This window comes from Oryza glaberrima, chromosome 1 (assembly GCF_000147395.1).
Source record: "Oryza glaberrima chromosome 1, OglaRS2, whole genome shotgun sequence".
NCBI lineage: Eukaryota > Viridiplantae > Streptophyta > Magnoliopsida > Poales > Poaceae > Oryza > Oryza glaberrima.
Window position 1 is genome coordinate 19,784,189 of NC_068326.1, and position 22,309 is coordinate 19,806,497.

Here is a 22,309-nt window from a genome sequence, read left to right on the forward strand (position 1 = left end):
AATAACTAGAGTAAACGATTCGCGCAAGAAATTTCATGCCCCTCGGCTGATCGATCGGTGCCCTATGGCTTTTACAAAAATATTATCGGCTTCTCATACAGGGGGCATGCAGCAAGTTAATTACAGTAATACGGAGTATATATGTAAAAATTATGGGTCGAGTCTTGCTTGTTGTTTTCATGACATCGAGTCGTTTGACTTGGGAAGATCATCTTTGAGGATAAGATCGATATGTTTGCGTAATCGAATAACCTCTCTGTGCGGCCGTGCGGCCGTGGCTGGGTTCGCAAGGAGATATATTCTGAATCCTTGTTTTACATGTTCAAAAACTCTGGCTAGCTACATCAACTTTGTAATTGATGACTTCTTTACTCAAGATTATTTAGGTGACTAAATAAGCACAATAAAATTTTGAGATATGAAGTTAAAATAATAGCATCTTAATTCTAAACAATAAGTATTTAAAACACAGCTCCTCTGACTTAAAATCCGAGGGATAGAAGTCCCTAACCGGTGGGACCAACCTCATGGACCCATACATCAGAAACGTATGTCCCTCTATGGTACGTATGTCCCTCTATGGTACGTTAGAGGAGCCTCATCACAAGTATCTGATAGTAGTTGATAGTGATGATGTGTGTAGACTAAGAAGTCTCAAGTTCAAATCTTATACACACCACATGCGTGCGTATTTCATGAAAAAAATAGTTTGGCTTGCAACTTGGGTGCGTAGAGTGTATAGATGCTTATTAAAATTCAGAATACTTTTTGGTTTTTTTTGGCAACTAAAAAATTAAAAAATTGATAGATCTTGATTACTATAGTTAACAACTTATTTTATTTGATATTTTTTAGAAGGCAATTTTTGCTACAGGACACTGCTTATGTGTGGTTTTAGTCCTACGACACTGCCCAAACTCACTTTTGGGGGAAAACACTCTATAAACGTGGTAATTTACCAGTGGACACCGCGTCAATTAAAATAATAATTTCTGGTTGAAGATGAGAGAGAAATCGCGTGAACTATCAAAAATGCCCTTGGACACATATATCAGCTCTATCTCCTGTCTCTCTTCTCCTCTCTCTCTCTCTATATATTCTCTCTCAGAGGCGCATGGGGCGGCGTCGGTCGCCGGGGCTTGAGCTCATCACAGCGGAGGAGATGGCAAGGATGGCGGCCGGCGGAGTAGAGCAGGGCGTCGGCTATGGCGGAGCGGAGCTGGCGGCTAAAGCAGGCGGAGCGGCGATGTCAGCCGAGTGTGTGGCAGGCGAAGTAGAGCGCCGGCGGCGGCGGGTGATCGCACGGTAGGAGGGACCGTTGTCGCCACAATCCTGTGCCGCCCAGCATCTGCCATGGATGCGACGGTGCGGTTGGGGCCGAACGGCGGGGGAGAAGCGGCGCACGGGTGGCGGGGGCAGAAGCTGCGCATGAGCTGCGCGCGTCCTCCTCCTCCTCGAACTCGTCACCGTCGTCGTCATCATCCGCCACCGCCCTGCTCCGCGCCACCGGATCTGCGAGCCATCGCCTCGCCGGCCTGCATGCTGCGCCAGCCACCGCCCCGCAGCGGTGTTGTGATTCGGTGATTGGGATGAGAGAAGGGCGGCGGCGGCTACGGCGGTGGCAATGAGTGGCTCGGCGTAGACGTTGGGGATGCGGTGTGGGAGCTACGGCTCGCTCGCGTCGGCCGACGGTGGGAGGAAGTGCAGGGGCAGGGGGTGGGGGTGGCGAGGCAGCGGGGAGAAGGAGCGGCTGCAGCTGCTCCACCGCGCACTGCAGCTGGTAGGCCGTCGGAGGGCTGGGGTGCTGCTGCTGCTTGCTGCTGCCTCCGCCGCCGTCTGTGCGGGCATGGCCGGCGGCCAGCGGGGAGCGACATGTGGGCAGGAAGAGGAGAAGAGATATAGGAGATAGAGCTGAAATGTGAGCCCAAGGGGCATTTTTGACATTTCACACGATTTCTCTCTCCTCTTTAACCGGAAATTATTATTTTAATCGGCGCGGTATCCACTGGCAAATTATCACATTTATAGAGTGTTTCCCTCCAAAAGTGAGTTTGGGCAGTGTCCTAAGGCTAAAACCACACATAAGCAGTGTCCTATACCAAAATTTGCCTTTTTAGAATAGGGGTGAAAACGGTCGTGAAATGTCTTAACCATCTCCATAACTATATTTTTTTTTGGAAAATGGTAAAGCTGGAGATGGAAACAATATTGAAAATATCAATCCTTTCAAAAAAATATTGAAAATATCGGATACCCGGAAACGAATTATACGGACATAAACGTGTCGATATCGATCGAAAGCCGACAAAAAATATCAAAAGCATTGATCTTTAAAAGCAGACATTTAATTTTGCATAATTATATTATATAATATGATAAAATATATTCAAGGTTACACAATGTAAATTCCAAATTGTGTACTCTAGCTAGGGTGTGGTTGAGAAGTTGATGTGCCTCTAAACTATAGATCTAATTAAAAAAAAGAGTTCATTCCACTTTGGGCTATGTTTTATTGCCAAAATTTCACTTTGAACCATCCTTTATATCCATTTTTTTCACCAAAAGGAGCCACAGCTTCTAGCAACCTGGGGTATCACATTGCCATAATAAGATAACCAGATCAAGTTGACCCAAGGAATGTTTGCTCTGTTATAAAATTTATGCAGATGCTTCATAAGAAGAGCCCTATTTTTGAACTTTGAGGTCAATAACTTCTAGACCACCTTTGTCTTTTGGCCTACAAACTTTGGACCAAGCAGCAAGAGATTTCTTGGATGAATTAAGGTCATTTCCCCTCCAAATACAATGACGTCTAGCTCTATCTATGGAATCAATGACCGAGACTGGCAATGACAGAGAACACATGTAATAAGTTGGGAGCAATGAGAGGACCGAATTCACCAATGTGAGTCTATCACCATAAGATAGAAAAGCTGAACTAGCAGTCAGTCTTCTCTCAATTCTATCTGTAAGTGGAGCAAAGTTTATAACTTTTGGCTTGGTGGTTCCAAGAGGCAGCCCCAAGTAAGTAAATGGCAGAGTTCCAATAGAACATCCAAAAGTTTAAGCAAACATCTGAGCTTTATCCTCTGTGAGTTTCAATGGAATCATGCAAGACTTGGAATAATTAACCTTCAAGCCTGAAGAGAAAGCAAAAGAGTTCAACAAGGCTTTAAGAGCATGAAGTTGAGGGGCCGAGGCCTGCATAAAGATGAGGGTGTCATCTGCATACTGAATCACGGGGAAGTTATCATCACCAGGGATCGGGATAGGCATGGACAAGATCCCCCTTTGATGTGCCTTGTTGATTATGGATTGCAATAGATTTGCTCCCAAAGCAAGCAAGAGGGGAGATAAGGGATCCCCCTGCCTGACTCCACGTTTGCATTTAAAAACTTGCCAGGAACACCATTAAGAAGAACAGCCGAAGAAGCTAAGGAGAAGATCACTTTCATCCAGGCATTCCATTGGGATGGGAAACCCATTGCAGCCATCACATTGAGGATTTCCTCATGCTCAACTGTGTCAAAGGCCTTTTCAAAATCAAGCTTCAACAGCACTATTTCCCTTTTTGAATGCTTACTTTGATGAATGTATTCAAAGGCCCAAGCCAAACAGTCCTAGATCGATTTGCCTTTTATGAAACCATACTGGTTCTAATGCACCAATCTTAACATCAACAGCTGCAACCTATCAGCGAAAATTTTGCAAAGAATTTTCACCGAAAAGTTCATCAAAGAGATAGGCCTATAATCATTAGGAGTTTGAGGAGCAGACATCTTTGGAACCAGGGTGATGTAAGAATAGTTGATGGTAGCAAGATCAACATAGCCACCCCAAAAGTCAGCACAAAGTCTGTAGAAATCTTGTGCAATAATCTCCCAACAAGATTTATAAAAACATCCATTGAAACCATCTGGCCCTGGGCCTTATCCACAAGCATTTTCTTGAGCACATCATCTATCTCCTTTGTAGAAATCTGAGCACAGAGGGAGGACAGGTCACCTTTATCTTGAATCTGTTCACTAAGATCAAACACCATTTTAGGCTTATCAGAAACTCCCATTCTATCCGTGAACACACTCCAGAAGATAGCAGCTTTCCCCTCATGATCAAAAACTTGGTTACCATCTAAATCTTGGAGGCAGGAAATGGTATTGCATCTAAATCTTTCAGTGGCCATTGCATGGAAAAACTTAGTGTTTTCACCTCCAAAGAGTACCAGCTTTTGCTTGAATCTATGCTTCCAATACTATTCTTGCCAGTTCAACAAATGAGTTGTGTGGGCCTTAACAATTATTCTGAATCTTAATTCTGGAACATTGAGGAGACGAAATTCCTCCAATCTATCCAAGAACAAAATTGCTTTATTACACCTTTCAATTGTTCTAGAGAGCTTGGCAAAGGTAGAACTCCATTTTTTGAGAGAGCAGCGAAGCCTCTTGAATTTCGCAACATGTTTTGAAGAGATGGAATCAAAAAAATAGCATATTAATTATAAACAACAAGAATGACGGTTATATGATAAGGATGATGGGTGTACACTAGGAAGTCGCGACTTCAAATCCTATACACCGCACGCATGCATATTTCGTGCCAAAAAAAAAAGATGGTGTGGATTGCAATTTGGGTGTGCAGGTGTGTATAGATGCCTACTAAATTCAAATACTCTTATGGTTTTGTTTTGGTGCCTAAAAAGTTGGAAATATAGAAATCCATTTTCACATGTAGTCATCTTAAGATACCCCACCTTTGAGATATTTATAGGTGGGCGGCTTAGGTTGGATGATTTTCACATATAAACCAACCAGCCTCCTATGAAAATTTTTATTTTTCACGTACACTTGCTCATAAGCAGTTGGTTTGGTGTCACGCCCTGAAAAATGAATTTTAGCCGTATAGAAAAATTGTTTGTGTAGTAGTGTTGGTATCCTATTTACATTGTAAGGTATGTAAAAAATCAACAATTTTGTACCGGCGGATTCTATCGTAAAAATGGCTTTCTAGTTTTCAATTTTTTGCAGGCGTACGTAAAAAGACTGAAAAATAAATACCTTACATTTTAGTAATCATCCATGCACGGTCTCATGTTGCAAGTCACAAGTCACACGAATTTTCACGCACATGTGGTGTATAGGAATCGAACCAGGAACTCTCACTCTACATGTAACCTCCTTAACCTTCTATCAACGAAACATTTGATTACTTTAGGATGGATTCTATGTGACTTTACCTTTCTACAACTTGTAACACATATTGATACGCTAAATAACATCAAATAAAAAAGTCGTCAAGTAGACTCCATCCGAGGTTATTTGAAAAACTCAATATTTTGTTCCTTGTAAAATAGATCCAAGAGTTCATAACCGATATTTGGGCCCCTAAACGGTCTCAAATAAAAAAAGTTCAACCATATAGTTGTAGATCTCATCAAAGGTTATAACTTTGATATAATGTTTGTCATCATCCAACTTCATATATAAAATTTTGATTTTTTTTTTGCAAATATGGGTTTTTTATTTTTAGAGGTGGGTCATTAGGAGAACTAACTGCACTAATTAGAGGCAGTGCTTCTTTAAGAAGTCCGCCTGTGAAAGAGATTTCTTTATTCTTCAAAGATTACTAAACTCGAACATTTATAGAAATTTTATCTTAAGTTCAATTGAGTTGATCTATGATCGATACAATATCTTATTAAATATGGCACGTACGTCCATATTTTTCATAAAATATTTCTTGATATATGATTATTTAGTTATGTCAATTTGTCTGTGTAAGAGTTGGTATGTTATGCAACTTGAAGACTGTGACTACATTAATGAAAATATTCTTGACCATGGCACAGTAACGGAATATTACTCCCTCTGTTTCGAAATGTTTGACGCCGTTGACTTTTTAACACATGTTTGACCGTTCGTCTTATTCAAAAAATTTAAGTAATTATTAATTCTTTTTCTATCATTTGATTCATTGTTAAATATATTTTTATGTAGGCATATAATTTTATATATTTCACAAAAGTTTTTGAATAAGATGAACGGTCAAATATATACTAAAAAGTCAACGGTGTCAAACATTTCGAAACGGAGGGAGTATAAGGGTCTCGGATAACTTTGGTTAATCTCAATGGGACATAAATTTAATTTTCTTTATATAAAATTTTAGAGTTTGAACTTTCTACTTTACCAAATAAAAAAATATTTTAAGAGCTGAGAGCTTGAAATGAATATTTGGGGACATACACAATCTCAAATGTAAAACTTTCTTCTACAAAGTAATAGGTCTCGTTGAGCTCTACTGTTTTGATAAAGAGTACGTGTATCTCCATCTGAGATTTTCGAAAACTCATAAATCTATTTATAAAAATATACTCCCTCCGTATTTTAATGTATGACGTCGTTGACTTTTTAACAAACGTTTAACCTTTCGTTTTATTCAAAAAATTTATGTAATTATAATTTATTTTATTGTGACTTGATTTATCATCAAATGTTATTTAAGCATGACATAAGTATTTTTCATATTTGCATAAAAATTTTGAATAAGACGAGTGGTCAAACGTTGGTTAAAAAGTCAACGGCGTCATACATTAAAATACGGAGGGAGAATATCATAGCTTGTAATAAATATTTGAGCCTCTAAACTGCCTTAATGAAAAAAAATCCTCTACAAAGTTGTAGGTATCTACTATTGCTATAATTTATCATCATCCGGATTTATATGATAGAATTACGATTTTTTTTCTAGAAATGTGTTGAAAATTGATTTTTATAATCTTTTCCTTGAAAGAACTCTGTAAAGTTATGCATTTTACAGACGTTTTTATTACGAAACCATCTTTTGAAAATTATAAATTACGATTTTCACAGTTAATTTCTTAGAAGAACCTCATGTGAAGATAAATCTATAATATTTCCTTTAACAAACCACATAAGTTTTCATATACCGTCTTTAAACAGGTTGCCGGCCTTAGTCAACATTACAGGCGACTAAAAATTTGGGCTGCCTATAAACAAAACGCTTAAGGCCAAATCGTTTTTTTGGGGGGGGCAAAGTGTACGCATATTTCTTCCCTAATTAAATAGATGCTCTGAAGTTTCCGGGTGCTCGGATGCCTGCTAGGTCAAGGGCGAACAACATTAATATTGCCTTTTCTTAAGGTCGGCTTCTAGAGCTATAAGTAAATTTGTGGTATCTATCTATGCTAATTATTGATGGAAGACAGCTCACAATTCAAGTTATTCGATCGCGATCGATTGGCTTAGAGAGACGACTTTTGTGCTGGGGGCCATATATATCAGGAAATTCATGTCAGTGCAAAGTCAAAAGTTTGCCGAGGCTTAGGTTAATCAGTTTCATGTCACCTGCTTCCGAGATCAGATTTATTAGGGGCGCCGGAGACAGGAGTAGGGCCGTTAATTAGGGCTGCAGCCCTACTCCTCATTCTAATTATACATTAGAATTGTATTATAAAACTTCAAAAATAGAAGATTAATTAAAGGTAAAGTTATGTAAATTACATTAGTTGAGTATTAGGCTTAGAAGAATTTGATTCCGCCACTCTACGTAGCCATAATGCAGTTAAACAACGAACTGATCTGAACGTCGATCGACTGAGGTTGTGGACTTGTGGACGTACGGAGCAAGCAATCAAGTGTTCAAATATTTATTAATGCATATGCGTGCTTGTTATATATATACTTATATAACAATGCAAGTGCAGTATTTATATATAGGCACTAAGAGGCATGCAAGATCAAAAACCATGTACTGTGTAAACTACTGTACGAATTACCTGTCATGCACGCCAATTCACTGTGATCCATAATCCCATCCCCAATTAGTATAAGAGCTAAGCTCTTAGTTAATTAGTCAATATATCGACAATTTAATATTTGGAAGTCGCGGCATCGATCGATCATGGGCGTGGTCAGAAGGAAAATGTCGGAAATGCTCGCCATCAGATGTCCGACGCAGCAAAGAAAAATTGGACGGGCAAACTACTATCTCCCTATCAACTCCTACACATTCCTACATGCTATAATGATCTTCAAAATGATTTTTCTTCTGAACTATTTATCTAATCTATGATATGATCACACTATTATATTTGCTATAATTAAATCTTTATAATAAGATATTACATCATTACATTTCGATGAAAGAAAAATATATGTTTCAATCCGTTAAATTTGATGACACTACTACAGAAACCATTTTTCTATACAAGGTCATTTGGTTCCATGCGGGCGACTTGTGGCTGCGCCTGCAAAAATCCCCCCGCCACACCAGGGGGTGGGCAGGTCGATGAACCACATGCGAAGATGCATTATCGCATGCGGCTACTTAAGAGAGCCGCATGCAAAAATAGGCCTATTTTCGCATGCGGCTGTCTTAAGGGGCTGCATGTATTATTGCATGCGGCTGCTTAAGATGGCCACATGCGAAAATAGGCCTATTATTGCATGCCGCTCTCTTAAGCAGCCGCATGCGATAATGCATCTTCGCATGCGGTTGCCTTAAGGGACCGCATGCGGTTGCCTTAAGGGACCGCATGCGATGATTAGCCCATATATGTTGTTCCAGCACCGACCATGAGCAATTGAAAACGAGGTTTTCTCTCTCCTTAAGCTAGCAACAAATAGGTGGAGGTTTTCAACTCGAAATCTTTGCTTGGAGTTCATATGAAAGGTAAAGAACTCTCTCTCCTCCTTCATTTGGCTCCATTCTTATTAAATTTCGTTGGTAGAAATTGGAGTTTTTTTTCAAATTTTGACAAGGTTTGTTTTGGCTAGTTTTTCAAAATCTAGCTTGAAATCGGCCGCATGCGAAGATCGATTTTCGCATGTCGCTGTCTTAAGAGACCTTATGCGAAGATCGATTTTCGCATGTGGCTGGGCCGGCCGCATGCGCTAATGGTGATCTTCGCAGACGATTTCACGCATGCGGGCCGGCCAACCGCATGCGAAGATCGATTCCAGCCGTCTGCAAAAACCGTTTCTGTAGTAGTGTGTTTCAGACGCGGTAGCAATATATTTCAACGTGTGTTTTCATCAAGTTTTATAAAAAAAATTAAATGTTTTAATAACTGAATTTACTATTTCACCACGTATAACTCAATGTTTCCCAAAGGCCGAAAAATTACAAGATGCTCATGCCCCTACTCTCTCTACTGCCATTCTATTGGTTTTCTCCCCACAGTATGCATGCATGTAAGTATTTAGTGGTCTTAAGAATCTTTTTTCTTTTAAACTACTTATCCAGTGAACCATCCGATCACACTGTTGAATTCGTTATAATTAAATATTTACAACAAGATATCACATTATTATATTCTGATGAAAGAAAAACATATGTTTCAAACAATAAAAACTTAATGTTTCATACATGATAGTAATATGTTTCACCATGTATTTTTATTATGTTTTACAAAATTTCTATATGTTTTTTAGGCTGAATTTTCTCTTTCACCATGTATAACTTAACGTTGCACAAACGGTTAACTGAAACATTTGACCGTCCTTTTTTATAACATCGGACGTCCTATTTGTAGCTCTCCCCGGAAAATATTGGTTGATTTATATCGGCTAAGTTTGGTAAGTTAAAACAGGATTGGCCCACAGTCCGATTCTAACAAGAAAATAAAGAAAGAGATAATTAAGTTGGTTTTGTCATAGGTTAAAACCAATTTTGAATCCTAATAGGAGATAAACTCACAAGCCCCACGTGTTATATCTCTACTATTATAAAAATTGAAGATGTTTCCGCGGTCCGTTTATCCGTGTTTTAGTCGGTTTTAATGTATTGATGTGTCAAGATGTTTCCGTGGTCCGTCATCCGTGTTTGATCGGTTTTAATGCATATATACCTACTCATCCGTGTTTGAGTCGGTTTTAATGTATATATACCTACTAGGATTTTTTTCGTCGCCGTTTTCTTTACGTGGTTTTTTTTCAAACAGTTTTTTAATGGTCCGTCCAGTTTATTTTGTTGCTGTTTTCTTCCTCCCGGGTTTTTTGCATTATGGTTTTTTTCTTACATGCAGTAAAGGGTTTCCGGTTTTTCTTTTTTTTTTCATTCGTCACCATGTTTTTCCTTCGCTAGGCCGAACCCTAGCTCCGTCGCCACGTCGAATCTGTCTATCCATGCGTTTCCTCCTCCAATGGATTACAAGAATCGATTCCCCACTCATCGCTCATCATTTTTCCTATGATTTTCTCCTTCAGTTCAGCTTGGCCGGATTTAATCACCATTTAACCGTCGCCGATGATGGCCAGCCAGCAAGCTTCCTTGATCATTTTTATTCGAATTTTGTTCGCTCCAATTTTGAAAAAACGGAATGAGAAGATCAAGTGGATCAAAAGCACTAAACCAATTTTAGGAGATCGAGAAAGATTCGGCCAAATTTGATGGGGAGAATCAGCTCAAGCATCGTACGGGCACGGCACCATCTTCTGCAGGTTGAAGATGGAGACCCACAACTCCACATGTGAGTTGGGCCAAAGAAAGGATTAAAAACATCTACGCACGGGCATTTATTTTCTAGTATATAGAAAAAAGAAGAGGAGAGAGGATGCTCTATTCTATGTGTTAAAACCCTAAACCCTAAACACCTCCGATCGGTTTAACGCACTATAAGGGGTTCATGTAGCTGTCTCAGGTAGTGCCGATGAAGACCCGAAGGACATTGTGATCAAGAGAGAAGCCGACGACAAGAAATTGATCGAGTCGCCATCCTAGAGCATTTGCCGATGCAAGAATCAAAAGAAGAAGAAGAGAAGGGAAAAGGAAAACGAAAAATATTGACATCGATGGCTTCACAAGCAGGTCAGTAGTTTAAATTGTTTTGCAATTAGAGAAGTCGATTGTTTATAGGCTGGAGTAATAAGATCTTGTAATTTAGATTCCAACATTGTGGTATCAGATAAGCTGATCTTTAGCCTACTCAATCCCTTATTCACATCATCCCTATTATTAGCAGCCATATGTGCCACTTACAAGTTTTAAGATTGATTCAGCTTGTCTTAGATTAGATTAAATTAGGGTTTAAATCTATACTGTCTTTGCATGTTTTAAATTCAATTTTCAAGTTCCATTACTTGCTTAGCAGTAGAATTGAGAAAGATAAGGGAAGAGAGGATAAGCCTGATTGAATCCACCCTGAAATCCCCAAAATTGAAAAGAACCCTTATTTTTTTATGAAATCCTAGAATCCCAAATCAAATCCAAATCAGAAATTAAGTTATTAGTTCGGATTCTTACCATACTAGAAGCGCTATTCTCACTGGAAAACCGCACAACATCGTGCAAACTTCTCTGGGACGTGGCATCGCCACCATCATTGCACGGGTGTGTTGGTATTTCTTACGACCACAGATAAATCCGCAAGCGCACGGAATACCGCTGTAGCACTTCACCTTCAGGTGACCCCCAAAAGGATATCGAACTCAGGGAACGTGTGTAATCTACCTAAGGCTAAGACTATCCAAGGACAACAACTGATGATAGGTAGGCTAGGCTAGAGAGGACTTTCTATGTATTTTAATTATCTACGCTAAGTAAGGTAATTCCCTATCTGTTGCTTCGGGCACCGACCCCTGCTGGTCTGCCAGCGTGGTTCCGGCTATAGCTCTATGATGTATCCGAACATGGAGGATTACTAGGATGGGATTCAGGGCTATCACCACCTGCCGCCTACCTCTGACAAATCCGGTGGATACACAACAAACAAGGGTAACCTCTAACCTAGACACCACGTCTAAGTTATTAATTACTACTCTAATACTTGTACATGAACTTCCTTCTTTATCCAGAGTCCTAGTACTAGAGCACTTAGTATAAATACTAAACAATGAACCCGCAAAGATGGAAATATATCTTACTTAAACAAAGTAATTAAATAACATAAGAAAGGAACACGAATGCTTACTTTATAGAAGAAGTTCTCCGAACCCGGAGCAAAGTGTACCGACAGCTCTGGTACTCATCCCGAATTCCTCCTAGGAAGCTACACTCGTCGAGGGAGAAGTCGGATGAGCGCCAAACTTTCGGGCACTCCTCTAGAGCTTCCCCTCACTCTCTACCTTATTCTAATGTACAAAAGATACAATAGAGCCTCTTATAATTTAGCTCAAAGTTGTGTGTCTTGGAAATGAGAAGGTGACCTCCTTATATAGGCTCCAAATGACGGTTAGGGGTATGGGAAATGACCAAAACACCCTGCAAACGCCTTAGGGGAGAAATCCGAGCCGTCTAGGTGAAAGCAAATGGCGGGAAGCGTCAGGATTGGTTCGGCTAAACTGGTGGGTTCGGCCGAACCCAAAAACTCTCCTCTCGGCCTCTCCTTCGGCCGGGAGGTTGCTTATTAGGTCCCCAACAACCTGGGCTATGTTTTGGCCCAATTCTAAATGGTTTTTATTGATTTATTAGGCCTCTAATCCGTGTAAACGTGCCCTGGATGTGCAGAGGTGCATTTTGTCGCATGACGGATGTGTTTTCTCCTCAAATTACCTGCATACACATATTTCACCAACACTAGTGGAAATGATTAGTAATAATACCTACCACTAAGTTGGATACCTTGTTTTATTTCATTATACGCAGGTATTGACGGTCAGATATTATGATTTAAGGACCGTCAACAACACCCCCACACTTAACCTTTGCTCGTCCCGAGTGAAGGCTATGGACTCTACAATAGAGTTATGACTTCCTTACTAATAATCATGCAAGCAAATTATTCAAAGTCATACCTGCACTTGTGGATCTTTGTAGTGTCTACCATGCAATCCTGGGCAATTGAGAAATGGAACAATCTTAACTCAAGAAGTCACCCTAACTTTTCATGAAGAACAACTTGGGGGTTTTTCCAATAACACCAAATTATAACTTTGCTTTGCTCCTCCATTGATTCTCTCGATCACTCAAGGTGTATGATTCCTCACAAAGGCATATGATTGTGCATTTTCTTTTTCTACCATCTAATAAGGCTTATGTGGAGCTCAGGGTATAGAAAAGAGTAGAGCCTTACTTGCATCACATATATTGCAAAGTCAAATAATGGATCCACGAAAATACAAGACATACTTTCTGGTCAAGAATGTGCATGTGCATGTGTATGGTAAATTTGTGGGTGGTAAAAGGAAAATAAAAATAACTCCTTTTGTATACCTCCTCCTCCATTTATTTTCTCTTTTGAAATTTGGGAGAGTGCATGGCTATTTCTTTTTTTCTTTTCTTTTTTTCTTTTTGTTTCATCACCATGCTCCATACTTGTATGAGCACTTTTTTTCTTTCTTTTTGCATAGCCATGCCTCTCTCTCTCTTTTTTTTCTTTTGAAAGAACTTTGGAGGAAGAGGCATAAATGACATGGAGTATGTATTTTGTGGACTATGGATGAAATGAATGACAAATGAGGAATGCGAACTTCCAGTGTAGAAGTAAAGCATTAGTGGGTGTATGTGGAATGTGTGTGATCTTGACCATGAAAGTATGAAAAGCATTTCACTAGGGTCACAAAACTTGACAACGCTCAATGTGATGACAAGTAGCGTATGTAGCAAGCTAATCATGAATGATCAACCGATGGCTCTAGTGGGAATGAAAATATCAATGAGGAGTTTAGCATCGTTATATATATTTTTTCTTTTTATAAAATTACCAAGTGTGCAACATGAAGAGCAGGATTTCTATCATCAGACTATAACTAATTCATCAATTACCTAGATAGCATGGGGTCCCTATTGGATATATCACCACAAGCAACAAGTAATGAGCAAAGAATAATAGGCATGCATGTCATTTTCAGGGAGACCATAGACTCTAATTGTACCATCCCTAGCTTGGGTTCAATTATCTTCGATATTTTAGAATTGATAGTCAAATTAAACTCAAGATAGAATGGATGTCCAAAGGAAAAATTGTGCAAACCTACGCTCTGTATAAAACAGAGGACGATTCATGGTAGAGGTGGTTCAGTCAAACTGGAGGTTCGACTAACCCCTCATTGGGTCTAGCTGCATCAATTTTCCTTGTGTGGTTCGTCATGGCTCATCACTTCTGGGTGATCTTGCTTTGGTTATGGCGTTGATGTGCAAGATCACCCCCACACTTGTCTTTGTATCTGGGAGGCTTTATTGGACACAAAAAGAAAAATAAAGACAAAAGTGAAGCAAAAAGAACTCACTTGGTTGGAAGACCAAGGAGCCAACTTTATTTTATTTTATTTTATTGAATCTTTTTTCTTTTTATTTTATGGCAACAATGGATATGGTGGGTATCCTGGCAGGATGGAGACATAAGATGAGGATGCACATGGTGTATGAGATTCTTACCAGATAGATCTTACCAGGCTTAGAACTAGATCGAATGTAACAAAGTTTTGCATTTGTTCTACTTGGTTCCTTGTGCATCTCTTTCCCATGGACCAAGGAGCATGATATAAGTGTTTGAAGTTATTGTACACTGCTCCTTGATTGTCTTTTTATTTCCTGCAAAAGGTTAGTGGACAACAAATACCCAAGGGACTATAAAGATTTGAAAAGATTTTATCGTAGCCTCGAAATTAGTTGTTCACATCCACGCCAAAATGAAATTGGATTCAAAACATGAGAAGCGTGGATCCCATAAGTTTGCTAATATTTTATTTTATTTTTCGAGAGACAGTCCTTTTATTCTGAAACATTTTTTTCAAATTTTTATTATTCACCAGATTTTCGTTTAAGCACAACTTATACAGTGCTGAGGTAAATTTGCATGAACATGCTAAAGGAGCAATTAGTAATATACGCACTGTGCACCTTGATAGGTGATATGTTTCTCCTTTGCATGTTAGCAATTGATTTGTTCCCGGCCCTGACCTACCTCCATTGTGAATTGAACTTGAGGACTCACCCGTCAATTTGAAAATTTTCCTGCAAGGGTTAGTCCAGATAAGATATATATCCAATGTCTATGAACATATTAACTCTGAAATTCATTAATCAAACTAAACTCCATGTCCAATTTGATTAAAGTAGACTATTTTAACCTAAGCACCATGCTTAATTTAAAAAGCCTATAGATGTCTTGCGCGAACACCCAAAACAAAGCATATGCAAATAGACACAAGAAACATAACCATGTAAGATCAAGTCTCATTCAAATGAAGATAAGTATGAGTAAAAGGAATGGTGAACCTTGTTTTATCTTTCGCATACCTGAGTGTACTTACCGCCAGCATGATGTATATTTTGAAATCTCTGGGGCAGTGGCATTGTCACATATGGTTGTCGATTTCTCCTCCATCTTTATGCAGATTGTACCGGAGGAAGGCGCTTTGACCATGCTAACTCAGGCAAGCAAGTTGGTCATGCACACACCTCAGGTGCAAGATCCTTGTGCCTTGAAGGCGTGATCCATTGGCACAATACGTAGGAAGCATCTCTTTTCGAGCAAATGTGCAAGTGTCAACTAGAGTGGAGCAGCCAACACCTAGAAATGAAGAGGGCAACTCCTCTTGCTTGTATGCGCGTAGGTGCTACGGGAGCGATAAGTTGTGCATAGCTAGAGGTAGATAAAGGCTGAGCCAAGGCGGCACATGAGCTCGAGAGAGGCACTAGGTGTAGCCAGGCAGCATGATTGCTACTAGCGAGGTGTATAGCCACATTTCAAAGACACGCACATAATGCAGTCTTTGATCTAAATGTAGCTCGTCAGCTCTCTTGCTCTTTTCTTCTCCCATTTTTTTCTCCTTTTCTTCTATCTCTCTTTTCTCCTCTTTTTTTATCTTCTTTTTTTTCTTTTTTTAGCAAGCTAGGACTAACACCAACTTCAACCCAAGATGGCCTTGGTTGATGGAACTCATCATGAAAAGCTCGTCGACCTTCCCCCCACACTTGGACTTTTGTGTCGCAAGACATCAAAAACCAAGTGTGTGATGTCGGATTCTCCTATAAAGTGTGTTCCAATTCCAAGGATCACCAAAGTGTACAGTTGATGTAGCTAGTGTTCTTAGACATCGCATGACCCTCGTTCTTAATCTCAACCTGCAATGGTTAGTGACCAAGAATACCCGAAGGTGCATATTATCCTAAAAACCGGTTCTTGCTTTTATTGGAAAGAAAGTGTAACGCTCTGCTTTTCGTGAGACGTTAAAAACTAATTCGGCAAAATCTTATATGCGAAAATTTCGTTCTTTGTGTGCGAGTCTAAGTTGTGCCATGGATCTCAATTCAATCTCCCGTTGTTCCATCTCGTTGATATCAAAATCCTCCACCTCAAGATTTCAATTCCGATTCAAGTCTCCGAAACTTAATCGTCTCCTTTGAATCCTCGCCAAATACTTGTCCCGATTCCAAAATTATCCAAGTCCACTTTGAATCCATTCCTTGACTCCTCCCTGTTTTCCTAAGACCATGTATCAAGTTCGAAACCCAAATTAAAATTCCAAATCTCCTTTCCCTCCAAACCGATTTCCTAGACAAGAGTCTACTTTGCCTCCCTCAAATCCTTGTGGACCGATTCTCTCTCAGGCGATCTTCTCTCCCGGTCGTTTCTCTCCTCACGTGCGTCGCCCGTGCGCTGAGCGAGAGACGCTCCCTCCGTTTCCTTTCTCTCTCTCCTCTCGCCGCGCTATGCGCCGTCGCCGTGATTCGATTTTCGCCACCGCCTTTGAAATCCCGCCGCCACCATCAAAACCTCCGTCGCTGTTCGATTTTGGCCCACGACCGCGCGTCGTGGTGGCCGACCGGCCGGTCGCCGCCGCCGTCAGCCCTGTCGCTCCTATGCCGCGCAGCCGCCTGGCCCCGCTGCCCTGCCGCGCTGCGCCACGCAGCCGCTCGGCCCCGCGCGCGTGCCCAAGCCGCTCCACGCGCGTCCTGCCAAAACCATGAGGCCGAGCTCCCACTCCCATCCCTCTCCCTCCCCAAATCGGCAAAGAAGCGAGCTCCTTTTTCCCCCTTCTTTTTCTCTTTTTCCCAACCTCAGCCACCGCACCTCCTCTGCCGCCGCTTGGCCGCTTGGGCCGATGCCAGCCGAGCTAGCGCGACCGCCAGCTCACTCCCCTTGACCGCCCCAATTTCGGTTCCTTCCCCTCGAAGCCCCATCCGCCTATAAAACCCAAGCCGAGCTCCTCCTCCTCTCTATCCCTCTCGTTTTCGCCTGCCGCGCATTGTCGCCCTGCTCTGCTTGCACCGTCGTCGTTCGTCGTCAAGCACCGGGGAGGCCGGTGCGTGCGTGGATGTGCGACGAGGAGCTCCAGGCACCTCTTCTTCCCCTTCCCCGGCCGCTCCTGGAGAGCTTGCTCCCGCGCCGCCACCGCTCGTCACGGCGCCCTGTCCCGACGCGGTGAAGCATCTAGGCCCCCGTTGTTAATTTTGGTAATTAATGACAAGCACTAATTGTGGACTAACTATTGTCTTTGAGCTATATATTTTAAGTTAGGACCAAGTCATATGTGCGCATGGATGATTATCGATGGATTAAAATTGACAGCGCAAAGCAAAGAGAAAGAAGACGGGAAACTAGTGCTTTAATTTAGAACTGATCGAGGTGTAGGGCGATCAAATTTGCTAGTTTATTTGTTAGTTTCACCGTACTATCAAGGGGGGTAATGACCTAGCAAAGAGATGATTAAATTGCCACATTAGGTCATTGCATTTTCACTTTGCTCTCTTTTTCATCACACACACACAATCATTTGCCCTTTTACTGGGCTCGGCCTGACTAGGGGCGGTCAGACCAGCCACATTGTGGCGGTCTGACCGGCGCGACATGGCCAGTCTGACCGGCACCACAACTGCGGTCTGACCGGTGCATAAGGCCGGTCTGACCGGCGGCACATGCGCGGTCAGACCGGCCCCCTGAAGGCCGGGATGGTGCTGCTCGGGGTGGCCAATACAAAGCCGACGGAGCCGTATTCGGTCAGACCGAGCCGAGGCCGGTCTAACCGCCCACTCAACACTGGTCTGACCGGCCAGGCCGATGGGGCCCTCTGACAGCGCTACAACGGCTAGAAAACTAGCCGTTGTAGAGTAGCACGGTCTGACCAGCCGCATACCTCCGGTCAGACCGGCAGAGCACAAAGTTTGGGGATTTCGCCCCCAACGGCTAGTTTTGGTTGGTGGGAGTATAAATACTCCCCCTCCAGCAGCAAGGGGGCTCTCTTGGCACTCAATTCAATTGCATACACCCCTTGCACCTCTCTCACACCCACTTGAGCTTTGTGTTCATCCATTTAGTGTGTTAAGAGGTTTGATCTAGCCAAGAGTCAAGTGCATTGCTTCCATTGTAGAGCTAGTGTGGCACTTGATTGATCATCTCCACGCCGGGTCATTGCTTGTTACTCTTGGAGGTTGCCGCCTCCTAGACGGCTTGTGGAGGAGTTTCCCGGTGACCTCTCTGAGAAGATTGTGGAGGCCCGGCACCGAGTTGTGAGTGGTTTGGAGTTCACCACCTTCGGAGTGAAGGAAGAACTACCCTAGTGATCGAGGCTTGGGTAGTCCTCTCCGTGGGCCGGCTCCCACCTTGCCCACCCCTTGACGAAGGGGACGTGCGGTGGCTTCGTGGTTGAGCGGTGGAGTTGGGCTCGCCTCAACGGGGAGTAGGAAACCGGAGAGTTTCCGAACCTCAGTGCAAAATCTCTTGTCTCCATGTCTCATTTGATTGTCGCATTTACATTTGTGCAATTTACATTTCTAGAGACAAACTTGAGATCATATCACCCTAGGATTGCTAAACATTGACATAGGAGTGTGATTTACTTTCCTAGAGATATAATTGAGCCACTATCACCCTAGGTTTGCAAAACATAACTTAGTTGCTTAGTTAGAGTTGACCCTCACCAAGCCTAGCAACTTAGGTTAGTTTTGATTAGGTGTCATTTAGTTTTAAATCGCCTATTCACGTCCCCTCTAGTCGACATCTCGATCCTACACGCGGTAGTCCTCCGTTCCTCTTCCTCACTTGCTCTCCCCCTCCTTTAACTCGCTTGGTAGCTCGGTTAGCCTTCCGGTGGTTCTTAGGCGCCGCCCCAAGCCCCGCCGCCGCTCGCCATAGCCTTGCTGCCGTCGGCGCTCGCTCCCGGAGGCCGCCTCTAGTCGCCGGACCTCCACGGCGCCTCCCCATCCCATCCGACACCAGAAACGGGTCCCCTGAGTCCTAGAGATGCTCCCACTCCGCCGAATCGAACTCCCATTGCTCCAGTGGATTTTCCCCTTTTGCTCGCCGCCAGCCGCCGCCGTCACAATCTGTCGCCCTTGACCTCTCCCGAAGAAATCCAAGCCGTTGGCTCACTCTCTCTTGTCTTCCTCGTCATTCCGGTGTGCTCCCTATAGCCTCTCACCGTCGCAAGGTGTCCCGGTGAAACCGCCGCCGTCCGCCGTCCATCTCGGCATCCCCCTTCTTCCTCCTCGAGCCGGCCCGCGTGGCTGCCACGAAGGCACCACGTCGGTGCCAGCTCGGCCGGACCGGGTCAAGCTGACCCCAGTCAGCCGCTCCCTCCGTCTCCCGCTCGCGCGCGCGGTCCACCGCGAACCGTGAGGCTACGCGTGGGCCCGACGCGTCTCGGTCCATCCAGCGCACCGCCCGTGCGCCATCCCCACCAAACCCTAGCACCACCCTCGCGTGCGCCCATCCCACCGTGGGCCGTGTCACCAACAAGCGGGCCCCACCTGGGACCCCGCTCGGTGCACTCGGTCCACCGGACCCCCCCCCCCCCCTCTCTCTCCCGTGCCCTAATGGGCCGACCCCCGCTCTCGCCTGGCCCAATAAGGCTCGATCGAGCCGCGCAAGCCATCGGGCCACGCCCTAAGCCACCCAAGGAAGTCTGATTCACGTCTCTTCTTTATTTCTTTTCAGAAGGATTTAATAAATCCTTTTTCCTTTAGACAGAAAATCCTTTAATCTTCCAAAAATCATATCTTCCAATCCGTAGCTCCGATTGACTCCATTCCACTTCCAATAATTCCATAAAATTGAGATATATTTAATTGCACTAATTATTAGTCTAAATAGGATCTTTATTTGGTCTTTTGTTTAGGTTTTGATTGTTTGCGCTTAGTCGCGGTTGCCGGATTATCATCAGTCTTGGGCCTCTCAAAGATTCGTGAAGCTTCGTGAAGACCTTGAGCAAGGCAAGTCACCCTTTGATCAATTGCTCCTATAATTGGAAAATCATTATTATTTTGTTTGCAATTTGCATTATTAGAATCACACACTTAACTTGCTTGGCCTCGGTTTGTGTGCCAAACCGACGGACCTACCTAGTAGTTGCACAAATTCATGTAGGCTGTACTACCCTGATTCCTTGTCGTTCCACCCTTATGGTACTTCGGTATCCGTGCTCTCTGAGCGCGTATACCAAATATCCCACATACACCGTTGTTTGTCGAAAACTTGGGAAATGGGTTTGTGAAGCCTTGAAAACCCGACATGTGGTGTCGATGTGTTTGAAAATAAAATGAATTGTGAAAACTCACGATGTGGGAGCCGTGTCTACGTGGCGCTGTCCCGTATTCGCATATAAGGACCGATTCCTGTGGAAAACTCATCGAGCATAATCACAGTGCAACCACAAGGTGGAATGGGACACCCTGGCTAAGTAACTAGTCGGTTCAGGGAAACCTCGCATGCCAATAGTTGGGAACACCGGGGCAGGGTCGGTTGGAGCCAAACCGGGTTCCTGGTAAGCAAGAAAGAGAAGCTTGCAGAATTACCGATCAAAGTGGTTGGAGTTTGATTTGTGAAAACTAAAATGGCCTATATTTATGTGAGGATTTGATTCTTCTATGTGGCATGAGGTGACCCTAAGCCGGCTTGAGAAAGGCTTTGTCACGAACCTCTGACACCGGCCAGTGTCTGGAGTAAGTTCGTGTCTTGTGGGTAAAGTGTACCCCTCTGCAGAGGTTAACTAACTGTTCGAACAGCCGTGCCCACGGTCGTGGGCGGATGTGAGGTGGTTCCCGTTGCGTAGATTTGATTGCCTATGCTTTGCGAAAAGTTGTTGTGGAATGGGAATCGTAACCAGAATCAGCCTATGTGGCAGATGGATGACCTAAGTGGTCAGAAACGAATCTGTGTGATTCGGGATGTCTGTGGGCATCATAGACTAGGCTTCCCGACTGGAAGCGGATTGCTTGCTGCTGGGCAGCTGGACTTTGGGAGTCCGCAAAAATGAAAAAGGCTCTGGGAGCCGCCTAATCAAGTGAAATGGCTCTGGGAGCCGATAAGTAATGATCTGACCCAGGAGGTCGGTACATTACCATTTGAGTTGTTGAAAAGCATCTCTTAAAGTCGAATCAAGACTCAAGTCTCTTTTCGGCCCAAACTTAGAAAGAAATAAATAACTTAGTGATTTCATAATGATTTCAGACAAAAGATTTGCAAAACAATCTTGCCACTCTTCCAAGCTTGCATTAAACACCTAAATTTCCGTGACTTGCTGAGTACGGAAGTACTCACCCTTGCTCTATATAAATATATATAGTTCCTCCGCCCTGAAGTTGAAGTGAAGTGAAGATTAGGGTTTCGTCCTGGTTCCCAGCCGTCACCTGTGGTGTTGGGTGTTAGACCATTGGTTCCTCTGCTGCTGCTGTTGTTGGTGTTCCCTCGTCCGGGTCGTCAGTTGCATTATCGGGCTGTTTTGAGCTGCAACCTAAGTTAAGGTAAATAAGTCCTCTGTTTATTTTAAGGATTGCAATGATTCATATTTGTCACCGTGGGTACCAGCGCTATGTCCTGGGACTGGTACTGAGATCGCGGTTTCGTAGGAAGCGGTTCGTGCCGTTTTTCCTACGACACGCTCCAGTCAGGTGCCGTTGTACGGCGGTGCCGGATTAGGGTGTGACAGAAAGCTTACTATGATAATCCGGGGTATCTCCTAGCAGTGCTTTGTTTATTGTCACAAGCTCGACCTTGGGGACATTGCTCTGCAAGATTAGTGCCACAAACAAATACGAGATTTGCAGTATTTATGATAAATATAAGCGTCCACAACAACACCTCTATACATGTTAGAAATGAGGACCGAAAGGTGGTTGTGGTCCTCACATAGGGAAGTGGTACTAATCGAACAGGACTCTGGGGATTTCTTATGTGAGCATGAATCCTGGGGAATTTTGAAGGAAAAACTTTTATGCTCATCTGCGGAATGCTTTCTCTCGTCCTCTAGAGTCGATGTCTCAAGCTTGTCCGTGGCCTGAAGGATTTCCTTCTCAAGAGATACATCATGCAAGAATCGGGTTGTTTCTTGATGATAAACAAAAACAACGTTCTGAGGACCAGAGGGACAAGGCTTAGGCTTGATCGAGGGTGATGAGGGTCGTTCAGTTT